General features: G+C 38.8%; 1 protein-coding gene across 2 annotated transcripts in view; it reads right to left on the reverse strand.

Moving 5' to 3' along the window:
- Positions 1-15941, reverse strand: part of LOC135094282 (knirps-related protein-like) — a 144489-nt gene that overhangs the window by 89432 nt on the left and 39116 nt on the right. For both annotated transcript variants that reach the window (XM_063994265.1, XM_063994264.1), the window contains one exon: positions 4395-4693. The gene's annotated coding sequence lies outside the window, so the exon portion shown is untranslated. The remainder of the gene's footprint in view (positions 1-4394; positions 4694-15941) is intronic.

The following is a 15941-nucleotide window of genomic DNA, read 5'->3' on the forward strand; positions in this document are numbered from 1 at the left end:
AAAAATTAAACTTTCTCCCTAAATGATGCATCAGTGTTTATCAGATTTCCCTTCGCAGCTTCACCAGGCAACAGTCTTTCCTCTCCTCTCACTCCACTCCTCTCCACTCCTCTCCAGTCCACTCACTCCACTCCTCGCCTGATTACTTCACTTGATTTTCCCGTTCCTAGCTCCTTGAGTCAACTTTCATTTACGGTGTGGTGTGTGCTGTCTTGTGTTTTCCCCGCCTTCCCTTTCCTCCCTTCCCCCTGCCTACTCGGTTCACTTGTGTTCACTTCCTTTGGCACCTGTGTTCACTTCCTTTGGCTTTTCCACCTCTACGGTATATTTTCCTCCTATTATTCCTTTACTTCTCTTCCTTCTGCCCTTTGTGTGTGTTTCTCCCTTTTCTTGCATTCCTTTCCTCTATTTCTCTCCAACTCCAACTTTTCTCTTCTTGCTTCTGTTCCTTCTGCTCTTTTTTAGTGTTTGTCCCTTCCATTGCATTTTTATTCCCTCTGTTTCTCTCTGTCCTGTCCGTTTCTTTATCTCTACAGTAAGTTTATCCCTCCCTCTTCATTTCCTTTCTTTGTTCTCTCTGATCTATCTCTGCATTGTTTGTCTCTGCATCTTCCTTTCCTTCTGTTACTTCCTCAGCTTCCTCTTTCCTGCTTCTAATCTCTCTCTCTCTCTCTCTCTCTCTCTCTCTCTCTCTCTCTCTCTCTCTCTCTCTCTCTCTCTCTCTCTCTCTCTCTCTCTCTCTAATTGCTCGAGTATTTTTGTTTCCCTCATCATCATCTCGTTTATCTTCTCCACTTTCCCTTCCCTATCTTTGTCGTTTTCTCTCTCTTTATTTATCTTTCATCTAACTTCACCTCTACAGAACAGACCTTGGCCTTTTACAGTATGTTCTCTTCTTCCCCCTTTTCCCTCTCCTTACCCTGTCCTGTCTTTCTCAAATGTAAAATTCAATGCTCATCTGTATTTTTCGAAGGACCGTTTCCGAATCCTGTTTTCCTCGTGTTTTTTTTTTTATTTTACTATTACTTTTTTTTTTTTTTATAGGTGCAACGGGTCGGTGGTTGGTAGAGTCTTCAGGACATTTGGTTATGAGTTTCAGTGAAGGGAGGTGAGGTTCTGATGAAGGTAATGTATGGTAAGGTGAGGTGATGTGATGTGATGTGAGGTGAGGTGAGGTAACGAGATGTTTATAACAACTTCCTTCATACAAGAGTTTTAAAAGAGGAGTGTGAAGGAACCTCGGACGGACACTCATTTGGGCGAACCTTTGTGGAGTTTTTCTTTTTAGCAATTTTCTTTTTAAACGTTGACCAAAGAGATTTTTTTTTGTGTTTTCTTAGTATTTTCTGTTTTTTTTCAGTATTTTTGTTTGTTTATATTTTTTTAGTATATTATATATATTTTTCTTAGATTTTTTGTATTTTTATCATTTTTTTCATTATTTTTATTATTCTTAGTTTTTGTAACCCTTGCACAACTTCCTCTTCTATGAAAAAAAGTGGTAAGCAAACTGAAATACAGCTACAAAAAAAAAAACATGTAATCGAAATAAAAAAATATAAAAAAACAGAAAAGTTAAGGAAAAAACAAAAATTTATAAGGAAAAAAACAAAAATTTATAAACCATGAACTCCCATGCATCTTTCACTTGCTTAAATGACGTTGATAACCTGCCTATTTTATTCTTTTTTTTTTTATCATAAATCAAGAATATTACGACAAGACGTCTCATAATGAAGGAAAATTAGTTGACGTTTCGAAGCATCACTTGAGAAAACTTGAAAAAAAAAAATCCTTGCACTCAAATCTAACAAACCTCGGAATGTTTCCCTTTAAACTGGCAGATGTGTTTGTTTATCTCTCTTTATCATTTATCTTTATCCACACTAATCTATCTTTATTCTATCTATCTTAATCTTTAACTTCTCTCATCTTTATCTCTATTTACGTTAATTTATCTTTATTTTATCTTCATTTATCTATCTTTAACTTTAGTCATCTTTATCTTTATCTTTATCTTTATTTTATCCTTGCACTGAAATCTAAACACCCCCCGAATGGTTCCCTGCCAGACAAATAGATGTGTTTACTTAACTTTATCTATCTTTATTTATCTTTATTTTTCTACTTCCCCTTATCTTCATTTATCTTTAGTCATCCCCACACTGAAATCTAAACACAGTGCACATTCTTCCCCACGAGACAAGTAGATATATTTAATTATTTCATCTATCTTTCTATCTATCTTTCTATCTATCTTTCGTCTTAATCTTTACCTTTACATGTCATTCCACTGAGATCAATGCAGCGTACGTCTTTGTTTATCTTCCCCTCAGCAAGTCGTGATCTCCATTGTTCGTTTTCTTTACTAATATCTTGGGTTCAGATTTTGAAGGCTGACCCCTCTAATTGCAGACAGGTGGCCACTCAGGTGTTGCAGGACAGGCGGTGGTGTTGATACGGTACCTGTGTCTGAAGGGATGGTTGTGCTGTTCTTTTGTTTTGTGATTGTTTTGGTGTTTTACTCGTTTATGTTAATTTGTCATCTTCACCGCTTCGTTATTACTATTTCTTATCTCTATGTTATCTCACTCATGCACCGTCATTCCTATCTTTATCTCATTTCTTGGGCGTCTTATTAATTTGGCACCTCACTATTTTTCTATACCACTAATTTTTCATGTCACTATTTCCTCGTCTCACTAATTCGTTGTCTCACTGCTTCGCTATATCATTCCTTCAGTATCTTATTCTTTAGTTACTCCTTTATCTCACTCCTTCGCTATCTAACGCCTTCACTGTCTCTCTCCTTCCATATCTCATTCTTTCACAATTTCACCCCATCATTGCCTCATTTGTTTATCTCACTTACTCATCATCTTACTCCTTCATTATCTCGCTCCTCTGAACATGAACGCAAAATGAGGTTTGAAACGCCCTGACGAAACACTTACGCCTCCACAAACAAGTAGTGATGAAAACCATAATTAGAGACGAACAAAGCTGATAAAAGAGGTATTGTGATAACAGTAGTGAAGAGAAGTAGTGTAATGTATCTTTGTATAATCTTCCCAAAATTTGATATCTACTGAAGGAAGAAATGGTAGCGTGATAAATTTTAGTACCAATCACAAAAAAAAAAAAAAAAAGTGTATTAGTAACGAAAGGAAAAGATGATAGTGTGATAAATCTTAGCACTCATTAGAAAATATAACAGTAACAAAGGGGAAAAAAAAAGGGGTAGTAACATAAATAACAGCATAACAGTAACATAAATAACATAAATAACAGCAAACTCGATTAACAACTTTCATGACTAAACATATAAAAAAAAAAAGTTACAATCTGAAGGAAACACAATCAGATAATCATAAACCTTGAAGAAGATGAATGTTAAAAAAAAAAAAGGGAAAATATTCATAATCAAATAATCTTAAAACAGCTGAATCTCAAAACAAGAGAAAACACGACTCACTCACCTCACCTCACTTGTCACTCATCTCCACTTCTTTCATCTCACAACTTTTGACTCATCCATCTTCACGTCTTCCCTCATCTTGTAACCTTCCTCTTCGCTTCCTCCTCTCGTGAATCCTCCTCCTCTTCCTGTGGCTCAATCCTTGTTCTCCTTCACCTCATCCTGCTCCTCCTCCTCCTCCTCCTCCTCCTCGTTTCCCGGCGCATCAAAAATACCAGCTCACCAAATCGTGCAATCCAGAGGGCCGCGGGTCACTGTAATATCACGCGATGGTCGGTAATCGGCGTGGCCTCACTGTGGGGTTGCACGTTTTGGGGTTTCAGTGCAAGCGTGTGTGAAGCCTTAATTGTTAGTAATGACGAGTGCCCAGGAAAGCGCTCCCTTCCTGCCTCCTCCTCCTCCTCCTTCTTCTCCTTCTGCTTCATCGTCGTCTTCTTCTCCTTGATCGATTTTTGATGTGTTTACGCCGCTAAGTAATGATAGATATTAAGATATTTAGTATCTTAAAAAAGGAGAATTGTCGTTTTCTGTAGCGTTGAAATGTCCTTTTAAATTCGGTGATGTGTTTTACGGCGCTGAGCAGTGATGGGACTGGGAAGTGTCGAAAGGAAAAATGAAATGGAAAATTGCTAGTTTCCATAGCGTTCAAATGTCCTCGTTAAATTTGGCGATATATTTCACGGCTAACCAACGATACTATTCGGAAAAAATATCGAAAAAAAAAAAAAAACTGTCGAGAAGAATTGTATTTTGAAAAGGCAATTATCTTCCTCAACGCACTCAACACCTCTGCAACTAAACTGACCAACCTTTTGCATCTACGTCTTCTTCCTCGACCTTTTGGAAGCAGGAAGTTGAGTGCATCTTCTGGCCAGTCACTTGACACTAGAAAAAAACAAAATATCTGGGCATTTACCTTTAATCCGATGACTTTAAATGGCGATGGCGGAAGCGACAGGGAGAGGGAGGCAGGGGAAGGGGTCAGGAGGGAAGGTGGGGGGGAGATGGAGGGGTGTCACAAGCAGGCAGGGGGTCACATTAAGGTCCCAGCAGGAGGCAGCACCGTGACCCACCGAGGTGTGACACGACACCCTACTTTGGACAGTCCTCATGTGACCTCTGACCTTTGTGACTTCAGGACCCCCGTAGTATCTCCCAGTAGGACCCCCAGTAGGACCCCCCGAAGGACCCCCTTGTGTCCAGCGTCCTTCCAGCCTGTGGGAAAAGGTTTAAGGTCAGGGAGACACTTGGAAAACACACGAGATCTCAATGTTCCTGATTTTTTTTACCTGCTTTTCTTGTTTTTTTGGTAAAGTGAGTGCACGTAAATTTTTTTCTTTTTTTTTCTTTAGTTACCTTTGTGTGTGTGTGTGCGTGTGTGTGTGTGTGTGTGTGTGTGTGTGTGTGTGTGTGTGTGTGTGTGTGTGTGTGTGTGTGTGTGTGTGTGATATAATTTTATGATCTTTATATATTTATCTTTTATTTTTTCTTTACTTTTACTCATTTTCTTTTTTTATATATTTATTTATTTATTTTATTTATTTATTTATTTTTTTTTAGATAGGTCAGTGTATTTCTTAACTATTAATCTGGTTGGCATTAAGAGCGCGTCACATCATCTTTTAAAAACAATGTTGCTGCTTCCTGTAATACAATACTTAGCTTTGTATCAGATCCATGTACTACTCAGTGAAACATTGTACTTCACAATGAACCAACGCCCTCCTCGTATCACAAAACGGAACGAAAACAGCAACAACATAAAATTAAACTACTATTTCATTTCCCTTTTATTTCTCTCCCCTCCTCCTCCTTCTTTTCGGGAGCAGCAACTTAACGAGATTCCCTTTCCATCTTTACACTCCTCGCTTGTCTTCTTCACACATAAAAAGAGAGAGGAAGACACAAAAACACAGCATTTCTCCCACGTGTGGTTCTATGATTCCAACGCGGCGATCTAATGTAAACAAGATGGAATGGAGCCAAATGTTTCCTGCTAATCTTTCTCCATCTGTCTAGTTTTGGCTTTATTGTTCGGTTTATGTTCGTATTTCTTGCCAAGTTAACTTTATGAATCGACATTAAGAGATGTGAAGAACTTTGAAATTAACTTGTACTACATTCAAGTTGATTCTCATTTTCCTTCTCTCACTTCCCCTTGCTCTCTCTTAACGTCCTCTGTCTTTTCCTCTCTCTCTATCCTTCCTTCACTTTTTCTTTCTCTTCTTATCTCTCTCTCTCTTTCTCCTTTTCCTTCTCTCTCTCTCTCTGTCTCTCTCTGAAGATTCACTCCGAAGAACATTGCAACAAGTCACCTAATTATGCAGCATCCGAAAACTAACCCTCTCTTAGGAAAAGGAAACTATTCAAAAGGCATGAAAGTGCGATACAAATGAACACAAAGGAAGAACAAACATGAGGGGGGAGGGGGAGGAAAAATTTGCTTGCACTTATAAGACTGGAATGAACGCTTGTTTATCTGTGAATGAGGATGACAGGTGGAAATAGGCAGGTTTGTTTTCATGTAATCAGGTTGTTAGTGCTGAGTCATTGGGGAGTTTTAAAAGATTAGACAAAATTTATAAATGAAGATGATAGGTGGATATATGCAGGTATGACGAGCTGTGACTGCCGCGTGTAGGCCTACTGGCTTTCTTCAGCTTCCCTTGTTTCCTAATGTTCTTGAATTTTTGTTATCTATTTATACTGCAACCAGAAATTTGTTCAGGAATAAGAGTAATAAAACAAGATCATGAAATATAACGCAAAGTAACACAAAGGAAGAACACACGGAAAAAAGATTGGTTGGTCTTTACATGGCTGATGAGAACATGATAAACAGTTGCCTAATTACCCTAGAACGAAAAAAAAAAAAAAAAAAAACAATTATCTCAGGAAGAAAAAAAACAACATTAAGATCAGGAAATAACAAACAAAAACAAAGGAAGAACAAACAGGGGAAATATTGGTTTGCCTTTATAAATCTCCAGAAAATATATTAAACAATTATCTAAAAAATAAAAAAAAGGATCAAGAAGAAAAAAAAATCAGAAAATACAACACAAACTAACACAAAGGAAAAACAAACAGCAGCAGACCACTTGTCCCATACGAAACTGTTTATATTAGTACATCTGCCTCATCCACTCCACCTTGCTGTCTCTCCCCAGTCACTGAACACCATCTCTGTCCTGGAAATTCACTGGTGGGAAAAGAATCGTCTTGAAAAACCTCAAAATTCACACACACACGATTTTGTGCTTATTCTCCTTAAGATTTTCACTTTTGCATCGTTTCTTGTTGCGTGTGAAGGAGAGAGTCTGCATGAGTGCCCCCCCCCACCCCTCTCTCTCTTTATCTCTCTCTCACGGTGACACAAGCCTCCGTGACCTCCTGACCTGTCTTTGATCGTCGCCGCCCGTCACGTGACTTTGCTTGACCTTCACTGTGGGAATAAAAATCTACGTGAGGAAAACAAACTAAATTATTCTTGTTTTCCTGGTCTGTTTGTCTGTTTGTTGTTGTTGTTGTTGTTGTTGTTGTTGTTGTTGTTGTTGTTGTTGTTGTTGTGTGGAGTTACGAGTGTACTTTGTTTACTTTTTTTTGTACTTTACTGAGTCTTCTTTAAATTTCATACTAATTTCATACTATTTTATACTTATATTCCTCATACTTTTTTTTTTCCTGGACTGCTCTTTTAGTTATATGAAATTAAACTTTATATTTACTTTCATACTTTACCGAGTCTTACTTAAACTCTCCACACACATGGTACTTCATACTTTGTCATACTTATGTTACTTCTGCTAGTAGTGGCATTTCATCCTATACTAACTACACTATTCATGTTTTTATATATAGCACCTAACCTAACCCAACCCAACCTAACTTAACCCAAACTAACCTTACCTAACTCAACCCAACCTAACCTAACTTAACCAAACGTAACATAACCTAACCTCACTTAATCTATATGTGAAGGAGGCGGACAAAGGGCACGACAAAGGGCAAAAACTCAATAATCTGTCTCTTCTCCTTCCCCTCAGAAAAAAAAAAAAATATATGAGTTAAAAAGAAGAAACTCAATAATGAAGACTGATTTATTTCTCGGGAGATTCCAACACTCTTTCCTTGAACCGAACATCAGAGCTTTATTTTTTCTCTCTTTTTTATTGATATATGTCGGGAAGATCGGCCAGGGACAGAAAAGGAAAGAAAATAAAGAAATGTCTGATCACAATGCCGTTAAAAGAGAAAAAGGGAAAAGAAGAAAAGAGGAAAATTTATCAATCTATACTTTATTATTTGTACAATTACTAAAAAATTGAAAGAAAAAAGGGAATAATCTATACTTGATTACTTATACAACTTCTACTAAAAAGAGAGAGGAAGAAAGAAAAGAAAGCTCGTTCATAATGCGTCAAGGAAAGAGAAAGAAAAAGAATAATAAAAAAAAAGGAAGATAAACAAGAAAAGAACCTACGTATATTTAAAAGAGAAAACTTATCCTACTTCTACCTCTACTTTAAACACTACTCTTCTCGCACTTATATTCAACCCGTTCCTCTGCTACATCCACACTACTAGTACCAACACACTACAAACTTGACGCATACAAGCAAAAAAAAAAAAAAAAAAAAAAAAAAAAAAAAAAAAAAAAAAAAAAAAAAATCCTAATCTAACTGCAAACTCAACCCGAGCAAAGAAAAGAAGATAGTTTTGCACCCAGCGAGGAAATCTTTTAAATAAACAAATTTGTACTGTCGACAATTTATTCTCCGTGCATTTTGATAATTTCCTGTTGTCTCCCCTGATCAGCTGCGCCTCGTCAGGAATGAAGTTTATTCGTGTAACAAACTAAAACTAAACAACGCGAGGAATGAAAGGGTTTTTGAAGACTTTCTAGTTTTTTGTGACATTCTAGGACTTGAAAATATCTGTCTTCATTAATTCTTGGTAGTATATTCTCATGAAGGAAGTTTAGTCATGTAACGAACAAAAATTATACATTGTACCGAAAAATGTAAAATAGTGAACGTGTTTTTTTTTTTTTTTCGTGTTTTGAGATTATTTTCACTTTATTATATTCCACGACTTATGAATAATTGGTAAGCTTACTTATTTCAAGACAAAAGACTACATTTTTATAACGATATAAAAGCAGTGAACTTATTTTTTTTTTTCGTGTTTTGAGATCGTTTTTCACTATATTATATTCTACGAGTTAAAAATAATTGGTTAGTTTGTTTATTTTCAAGACGAAAAGAGTAAATTTTAAAGACGAGCCTCTTGATCCTTTTAAACTAATTTTCCTTCCTCTCTCCAGTTTCCCTTTCAATTTTCCTTTCCTTCCCTTCTGTTTTTTCCCATGATAAGCTTTCGTTTCTTAATTTCTTCCTTGCTTTTCTCTTTTTGAACTAACTTTCCTTACTCTTTTCAACGTCTTCTCATTACCATACCTTCCCCTTGTCTTTTTTGTCTCCCCTCACCTCTTCACCTCCTCCATCTCTCAACCCCATCACCCCATTCACATCCTCCAATACTTCCAGCCTTCCATCCATTCCTACCCCTCTTCTATTCATTTCTTCCCTTTCCTCTGCCTCCCCCTACCCCATACAATCACCTCAACCCTCCCCTCCCCATTCAATTCTTCCGTAGCATCCTCACCCTCCCCTTCCCCAGCTAGCATCTCATTCAATTTTCCCTGTATCTCCTGTGGCCTTCCCCTACCTTCCCCATACCCTCCATAACCCTTTCAGACCCTTAGACCCTTCCCTAATACCTCTAACCTCCCAACCATCCCAGTCCAGTCCCTCCCAGTCCCTCATCCTTCCCCACCTCTCTCTCTCTCTTTCTCTCTCTCTCTCTCTTTCTCTCTCCTGCCATGCAAATCCACACAACTCTCGCCTTTCACCTTGCAACCTCCCGTATTTCTTCGTCCCTACCATCCTCTCCCTCTCCCTCTCCCTCTCTATCTCTTCTGTCGACACCTCGGTACGTATGCAACATCACATCACACCTGAGTTCTCCATTCATTACTTTACCTGTGGAACGTGAGGAGGGGAGCAGAGAGCAGTGAGGTAAGTGTAGGTTAGATTGGCTTTGGTTTGGTTTGGTTTGGTTAGGTTAGGTTAGGTTAGGTTAGGTTAGGTTAGGTTAGGTTTGGTTTGCTTAGGTTAGGTTAGTTTAGGTTAGGTTTGCTTAGGTTAGGTTAGTTTAGGTTAGGTTTGCTTAGGTTAGGTTAGGTTAGGTTTGGTTTGCTTAGGTTAGGTTAGGTTAGAGAAATGCAGGTAACACTGGCAGGGGAAGTGGGGGGGGCAAGGGGCAGTGAGGGCGGCACAGGTAACATGCAGGACCTGGCTGGCGAGTGTCGGGCCCGGTGTTCACATTAGGGGAGGCAATGAGCGCCATCAAGACTGGAGACAGGCCCGCGTTAACTCACACACTCACACACACGCTCACACACACTCACATATTCACTCGCTTGCTGGCTTTATTTGTGCAGTTTCGCGCGATGGAACACACACACACACACACACACACACACACACACACACACACACAGATGAAATAACACCATAAGAATAATTTAGGTTACTTGTTTCAAATACCAAAAATCAATATGAGGACTTAATTTTCCCATCCTTCTTTACTATTGACGCAGTAACCAGGTAGTTAGTGCCGAGTCATTAGGGAGCTTAAAAGGAAGATTAGACAAATTTATGGATGAGAATGACAGGTGGAAATAGGCAATCATGATTCATACGGGGATTGTTACGTGTAGACCTGATGGCTTCTTGCACCTTCCTTTGTGTTCTTATGTTATGAGGTAAACAGTAGAAAGATGATATAGAGAAACACAATAACTCTCTTTCCTCTTCCACCAATGAACGTCCTTTACTACCGACACTAAGGGACTAGAGAGACCCACACAAACACTCACCCAACCCCACTTTTTTTTTTTTTAATGTAGGAGGGACACCAGCCAAGGACAACAAAAATCTTAACCTATCATTGCAATAACCAGGAGTCTCCACCACGAAAGTCACTACAGACGTTTACAAACACGCACAGGAAAGATTAGGAATAAAAGAGCATTCTAGTATTATGTTTAGAGACGTCTGTAGAGCAAAAGGAACCATCTCGAGGTGTCCTAAGTAGCGAACAACCTCGAGAACTTGGACTGACAAAAGACAAACGCACGATACTGGAGAGCACACCAAGATGGCCTAAAGACTGGCTGTTAATTTATAGATCATGTGTAGAATCACCTGGTTAGCGTAGCGGTGGCCTGCAGGAGTGTGACCATCAGCATCACCAGCGAGGGGGGACTAGGTGAGGAGGGGGTTGTGGTTGTGGGGGGGTGAGGGACCGAGATACCATCAGGTGTGGTGAAATATTGCAGGTGATTTTGTAAGTCTGTCACTGCCACCGCCTGCAGATATTCGCCTCGTCAGATTTCCACCAATTTAGTGAGTCTTCATTTGTCTGGTTATGTCGACAGTGGTGGTGATGAGGAGTTGGGGGTGGGCAGAGGAGGAGGAGGAGGAGACAGCGATAGGAAGTATAGGGGAGGACTAAGAGGAGGGAATAGGGTAGTAGGCTGATCATGGAGGAGATGAACGGGAGGTGGTGAAGGGTAGAAAATGAGAGGATAGGGGAAAATAGAAAGCATGGAGAAGAAAGGAAATAGATGGAGAAGGAAGGTGAGAAAAGGGAAGTAATCTTAACAGGAGATAAAGGAAGAGAAAGAAGAAGAGAAGGCAGAAGAGTAAACCAAAGATATGAAGATGACAGAAGACTAATAGGAGGAGGAGGAGGAGGAGAAGAAGATGCCAGAGGGGTAGATAACGAAGGAGTCAGACCACAGGGGGTAAGAGAAGCAGGATGAAGAGAAGGAGGAAAGGGAGAGGGGAAAGAGGGAGGAGAGCAATAATCACAGGAAGACTAAGGAGATACCATTAGCGGGCGATGGAGAAGCACACAGCATCTGGGAAGCGGACAATGGCTCAGCATTCCCTAGCGAGGCAGTGAATGGGAGGGCATTTGTGGAACACTCAATTAACTCCTTCACCGCCCATTACAATCAGGGGACGAGCTGCGCACCTGCCTAACCCGCTCCTTACCTGCCTAACTAAGCTTTCGTTACACCTTGACGCGTCCCCCTGGTGTCAAAGTAGCAATAAATTTCATAAACAAACTGACGAACATCGCATCATTTTTAACTCAGTGATTGTTGTTTGTGTTTGAAGCAGAATTTAACCTTTCCTCTGCCTGCCTCTCCCTCTCTCCTCGTTCTCTTTCTCCCCAGTTCCTCTCTCTATCTCCATCTCTCGGGGCAAGGTGGAAGAGGCGAGGCAAGACAAGGTGGAGGGCTCAGAGCGTGTTTGTCATCGTGATTAGTCGTGTGGAAGCATCTGGGGGAAGTGGACAAGGCAGTAGCAATGAGTCTTCTGTTTGTGAGACGTCGAGAGTCTTTTGTTACTCTTGTGCTCTCGTGTTTAGGAGGCTGTACGTGGGTCTTTCTGGTGTTTTTTTACTAATACCGTGTCAAGTTTGCCCTTCTTTTTTTGTGGGTGTGGTGCAAAGATGGCTTTTGGTGTCCTGGTGTTACTTGTCTCTCTTGTTATTTTTGTGCTCTCGTTTTGTGAGTTTTTGTTGAGTTTTCTTGATTATTAATGATAGTTATTTTTTTTCTTGTGTGTGTGTGTGTGTGTGTGATTTGAGTAAGTTTTTTTTTCTGTTCTGGTATTAGTTGTTTTTTGGGGGGTTTGGTATTAGTTATTTTTTTAATTGTGTTTGGGAGACTGTACTTGATTTCCTCTTTTTTTTTTTTAATTCTATGATGTCAGTTTTCCTTTTTTTTTTCTTTTTTTGTTGTTTTTAGTGATGTGAATGTGATTTGTGTTGGTTGTTCAAGCTTTTTACTCTTCCTCTTAACTCTTACTCTTTTTACTCTTATGCTTAGACCTTTTATATACAATAGTTTTCTTCCTTTTTTTTTTTTATTGTCATGTCAGGTTTAATTTCTTTTTTTTTTCTTCTTCTGCTAGTGATGTGAAGATTGTATTTGTTTGTTTGTTTGTTGTTGTTGTTGTTGTTGTTGTTGTTGTTGTTGTTGTTGTTGTTGTTGTTGTTGTTGTTGTTGTTGTTGTTGTTGTTGTTGTTGTTGTTGTTGTTTCTTGCTCCTTCTCTCTTGTGTTTGCCAGTCTTTGATTTTTTGAGTTATTTATTTATTTATTTATTTTTTTTAATATATGAGGTCAGCTTTCCTTTTATTTTAATTTATATATTTCATCTATTTCTTCTATTTATCTTTTTTATATTTTTTTGTGAAGATTTTGTGACACCGTTTGTTGTCACGGTACTCTTCTTCTTTACCTTTTATTACGTGTACAAGTCGTCGTCTAATTCGCTACTTCCATTAAATATGCTGTACTTTCTTTTACTCATGATTATGATGTCACCTATCATTGCTTGCTTTCTAATACTAATTTTTGTTTTCCTTCTTTTGACTGATATAAAGTTTCATCCATTTATTTATTTTATTTATTTATTTATTTATTTATTCTACACATGTTGCCTTTTTTTTTATTTACGAGTTTTCTTCTCTTCACTAACACAAAGTCAATTTATTATTAGCTCTTTCTTAACACTCCTTTTTATTGGTCCTTTTACTGATACGCAGCCTGGCTATTGTTGTCTTCTTTATTATAATTTACTAGATATCTCCTTTTTTATTAATTATGATTTATCCTCCACCTGCTTGCCAACATTTTTTGCTTTATTATATTGAGATGTCTATGCCTTCAGATTAAATAGAATTGTTATCGCTATCGTTTTTATTATTATTGTTATCATTATTATCATTAGTAACAACAACAAAAGCAAACAAACAACAACAACAACAACAACAACAACAACAACAACAAGCAGTCAATCTTTCTAATTCTTTTTTCCTTTAATTAGTATCAACATTTCATCACAGGGAGTTAATAAGGATAACGTGTGAATCGATACTCTTAACTCCCTCCGTGTGTGTGTGTGTGTGTGTGTGTGTGTGTGCGTGTTTGTGGTAAAATGTAAGTCTGAGTTAGATATACGATGAGAAAAACATTTAATCACATCTTCTATTAGACTTGCTAATTCAATTTTGGCCAATCTGTCTGACTCTCAAACTGCTCAACACTCCTTCTTTTTCTTCCTCCTCCTCCTCCTCCTCCTCCTCCTCTCTCTTCCTCTCGGTCTCTCTCTCCTTTCCTTGCACGCATCTTTCTTTCCTCCTCTCCTCCTCTCCGTCTCCTTGCCCCTCCTCTTCTCTCCCACGATCTCCTACCATCCTCCTCCATGACCCTCTCTCCTCCTCCTCCTCCTTCACTTTATCTCCTTCCTCTTCTCCTTCCCACCTTCGTCCATACACAACAAACTCCGTGTCTGTAATCACTTGGTTTCTCGTAACTAATAAATCAACTACAGTATTGCCTCGTTAAGTGGACTCCCCAACAGACTGACTAACAGCCGACCCGACCCCGATGACTCAGCAGCCTTTGTGTTCGCCTCTCGATCATTATATTCAATATTTATCGATTCATTGTTAAGGTAAAGGCGAGAGAGGCGGGCAGGCGCGACGCTCACTTGTCTTGGCGCCTTTCTGATGTCTCTGTTGTAATGCATTGTGGGGGAACACGTCTAAACCCTGCGGTAAATTGGGGACTGACTTTATCATCATCCCGAAAATTTTGCCTTTACGAGATTCAAATGTTAGGAGTGTGTTGTGAGGAAGGACTTGCTAAAATCCCTCTTAATTAGTTCTTTATAAAATTCAAATGTTAGGAATGTGTGTTGCGAGGAGGGACTTGTTAAAATCCCTGTTATTTTGTTCTTTATAAAATTGAAATGTTAGGAATGTGTTGTGAGGGAGAACTTGCTAAAATCCCTCTTAATTTGTTCTAACTTGAGGGATTGTGTTTATAATCTTTCCAAAATTTTGCTCTTCATAGAATCCAAATATTAGGAATGTGTGTTGGCAATTCCTGGAGCGCAATGAGGAGGAACACACTTAAATCCCTGGTTAAGTTACAGGAATCATTGTATTCAAAACCATTCCAAAAATCTTGCCAACAAATTGCTTTGTGAAATACTCAGATTTCGAGCCTCTGTTTTGGTCATTTCTGTCTTGCATCTCCATCTCTTTTTTTTTTTTTTTTTTGTTATTCATATCTATTGGAAATTTCATACCTAGTCGAAATGATAATGTCAGAATTTTTTTATTTTTTTTATTAATACATTAATTTATTTTCATATTATTTACCTATTCAATTCTGGTAAGCTTTTTTTCTTTTTTTTTTCTTTTTTTTCTGGTCCGTGAGACGCAACACAGGGATTCAGTTTTCACTCCCCTGAGAAACGTTCAGCGTGGGAACAAGTTTTCCTTGATAAGTCAGAAAGCAAGTCAAATTGGTGTCAGAAATATTTTGACAGGTGAAAATGTTTTCTTTTATAAGTAAAAAATAAAAAAAAAGACCTTAAATTGAGTTGGTATATTATGCAAGGGGACATGAGTTAACTTTATGTAACAAGTCAGAAAAAAAATCTATGTAAATTTAAGCAACACCCTACATGATACCTTAAAAAACGAAGCACATTAACTCAACAAACAAACAATTTGCAAGAGAACCAGACAAGTTTCCTGCAATGTCCCATGAAGCTGATCAAACATTCCGAGTGCTACGGCAATCCTACATCAGGAGACAAGACTCTAGGGGAGAAAAAAAAAAAAAACGGAAATAGAAAACGAGAAAGAAATCCGGCAGACCCAACTTTTACAGAACCAATATTTATGGAACCAAACTTCACAGAACCAGACTTCACACAACTTCACGGAACCAGACTTCACACAACTTCACGGAACCAAATCTTTACGGAACCAATTTCTACCCAATCTTTAAGGAACCAAACTCCACGCAACTTTACAGAACCAACTCGCAGAGCAACCTTTACGGAACCAAACTTCACGCAACGTTACAGCACCAAATCGACAAATCTTCACGGAGCCAGCCATCCCCTCCCATCCTCCCCCACCACCACCACCACCACCCGGCTTGCATTTTTCACCGTTCTTGACTCGCGGCAAATTGAGAGAACAGCCGAAATAAGGACATGCACACCGGCGCTCCTCTCGCGGCCCCAACTTTATGAGACAGGTTGGCATTGACCCGCCGGAACGCACGCACGACCCTTGTTAGTGAAGGGAATTACAAATGATGAGTGGGGCGGAGCTGTCGCTTTATTTATATTATTTCTTCTATATTTATTGCCTCTTGTTCTCCAGCCACCTCTGATCCCGCCACGACCGTAAATAATTATCGAGACTCATTGTCATCGCATCTAATTTAAGTCTCTCGTGGCGCACTTCCAGAATGTCGCGCCACTTCCAGAATGTCGAGATATGGACGGTACAAAA

This window comes from Scylla paramamosain, chromosome 45, assembly GCF_035594125.1.
Source record: "Scylla paramamosain isolate STU-SP2022 chromosome 45, ASM3559412v1, whole genome shotgun sequence".
NCBI lineage: Eukaryota > Metazoa > Arthropoda > Malacostraca > Decapoda > Portunidae > Scylla > Scylla paramamosain.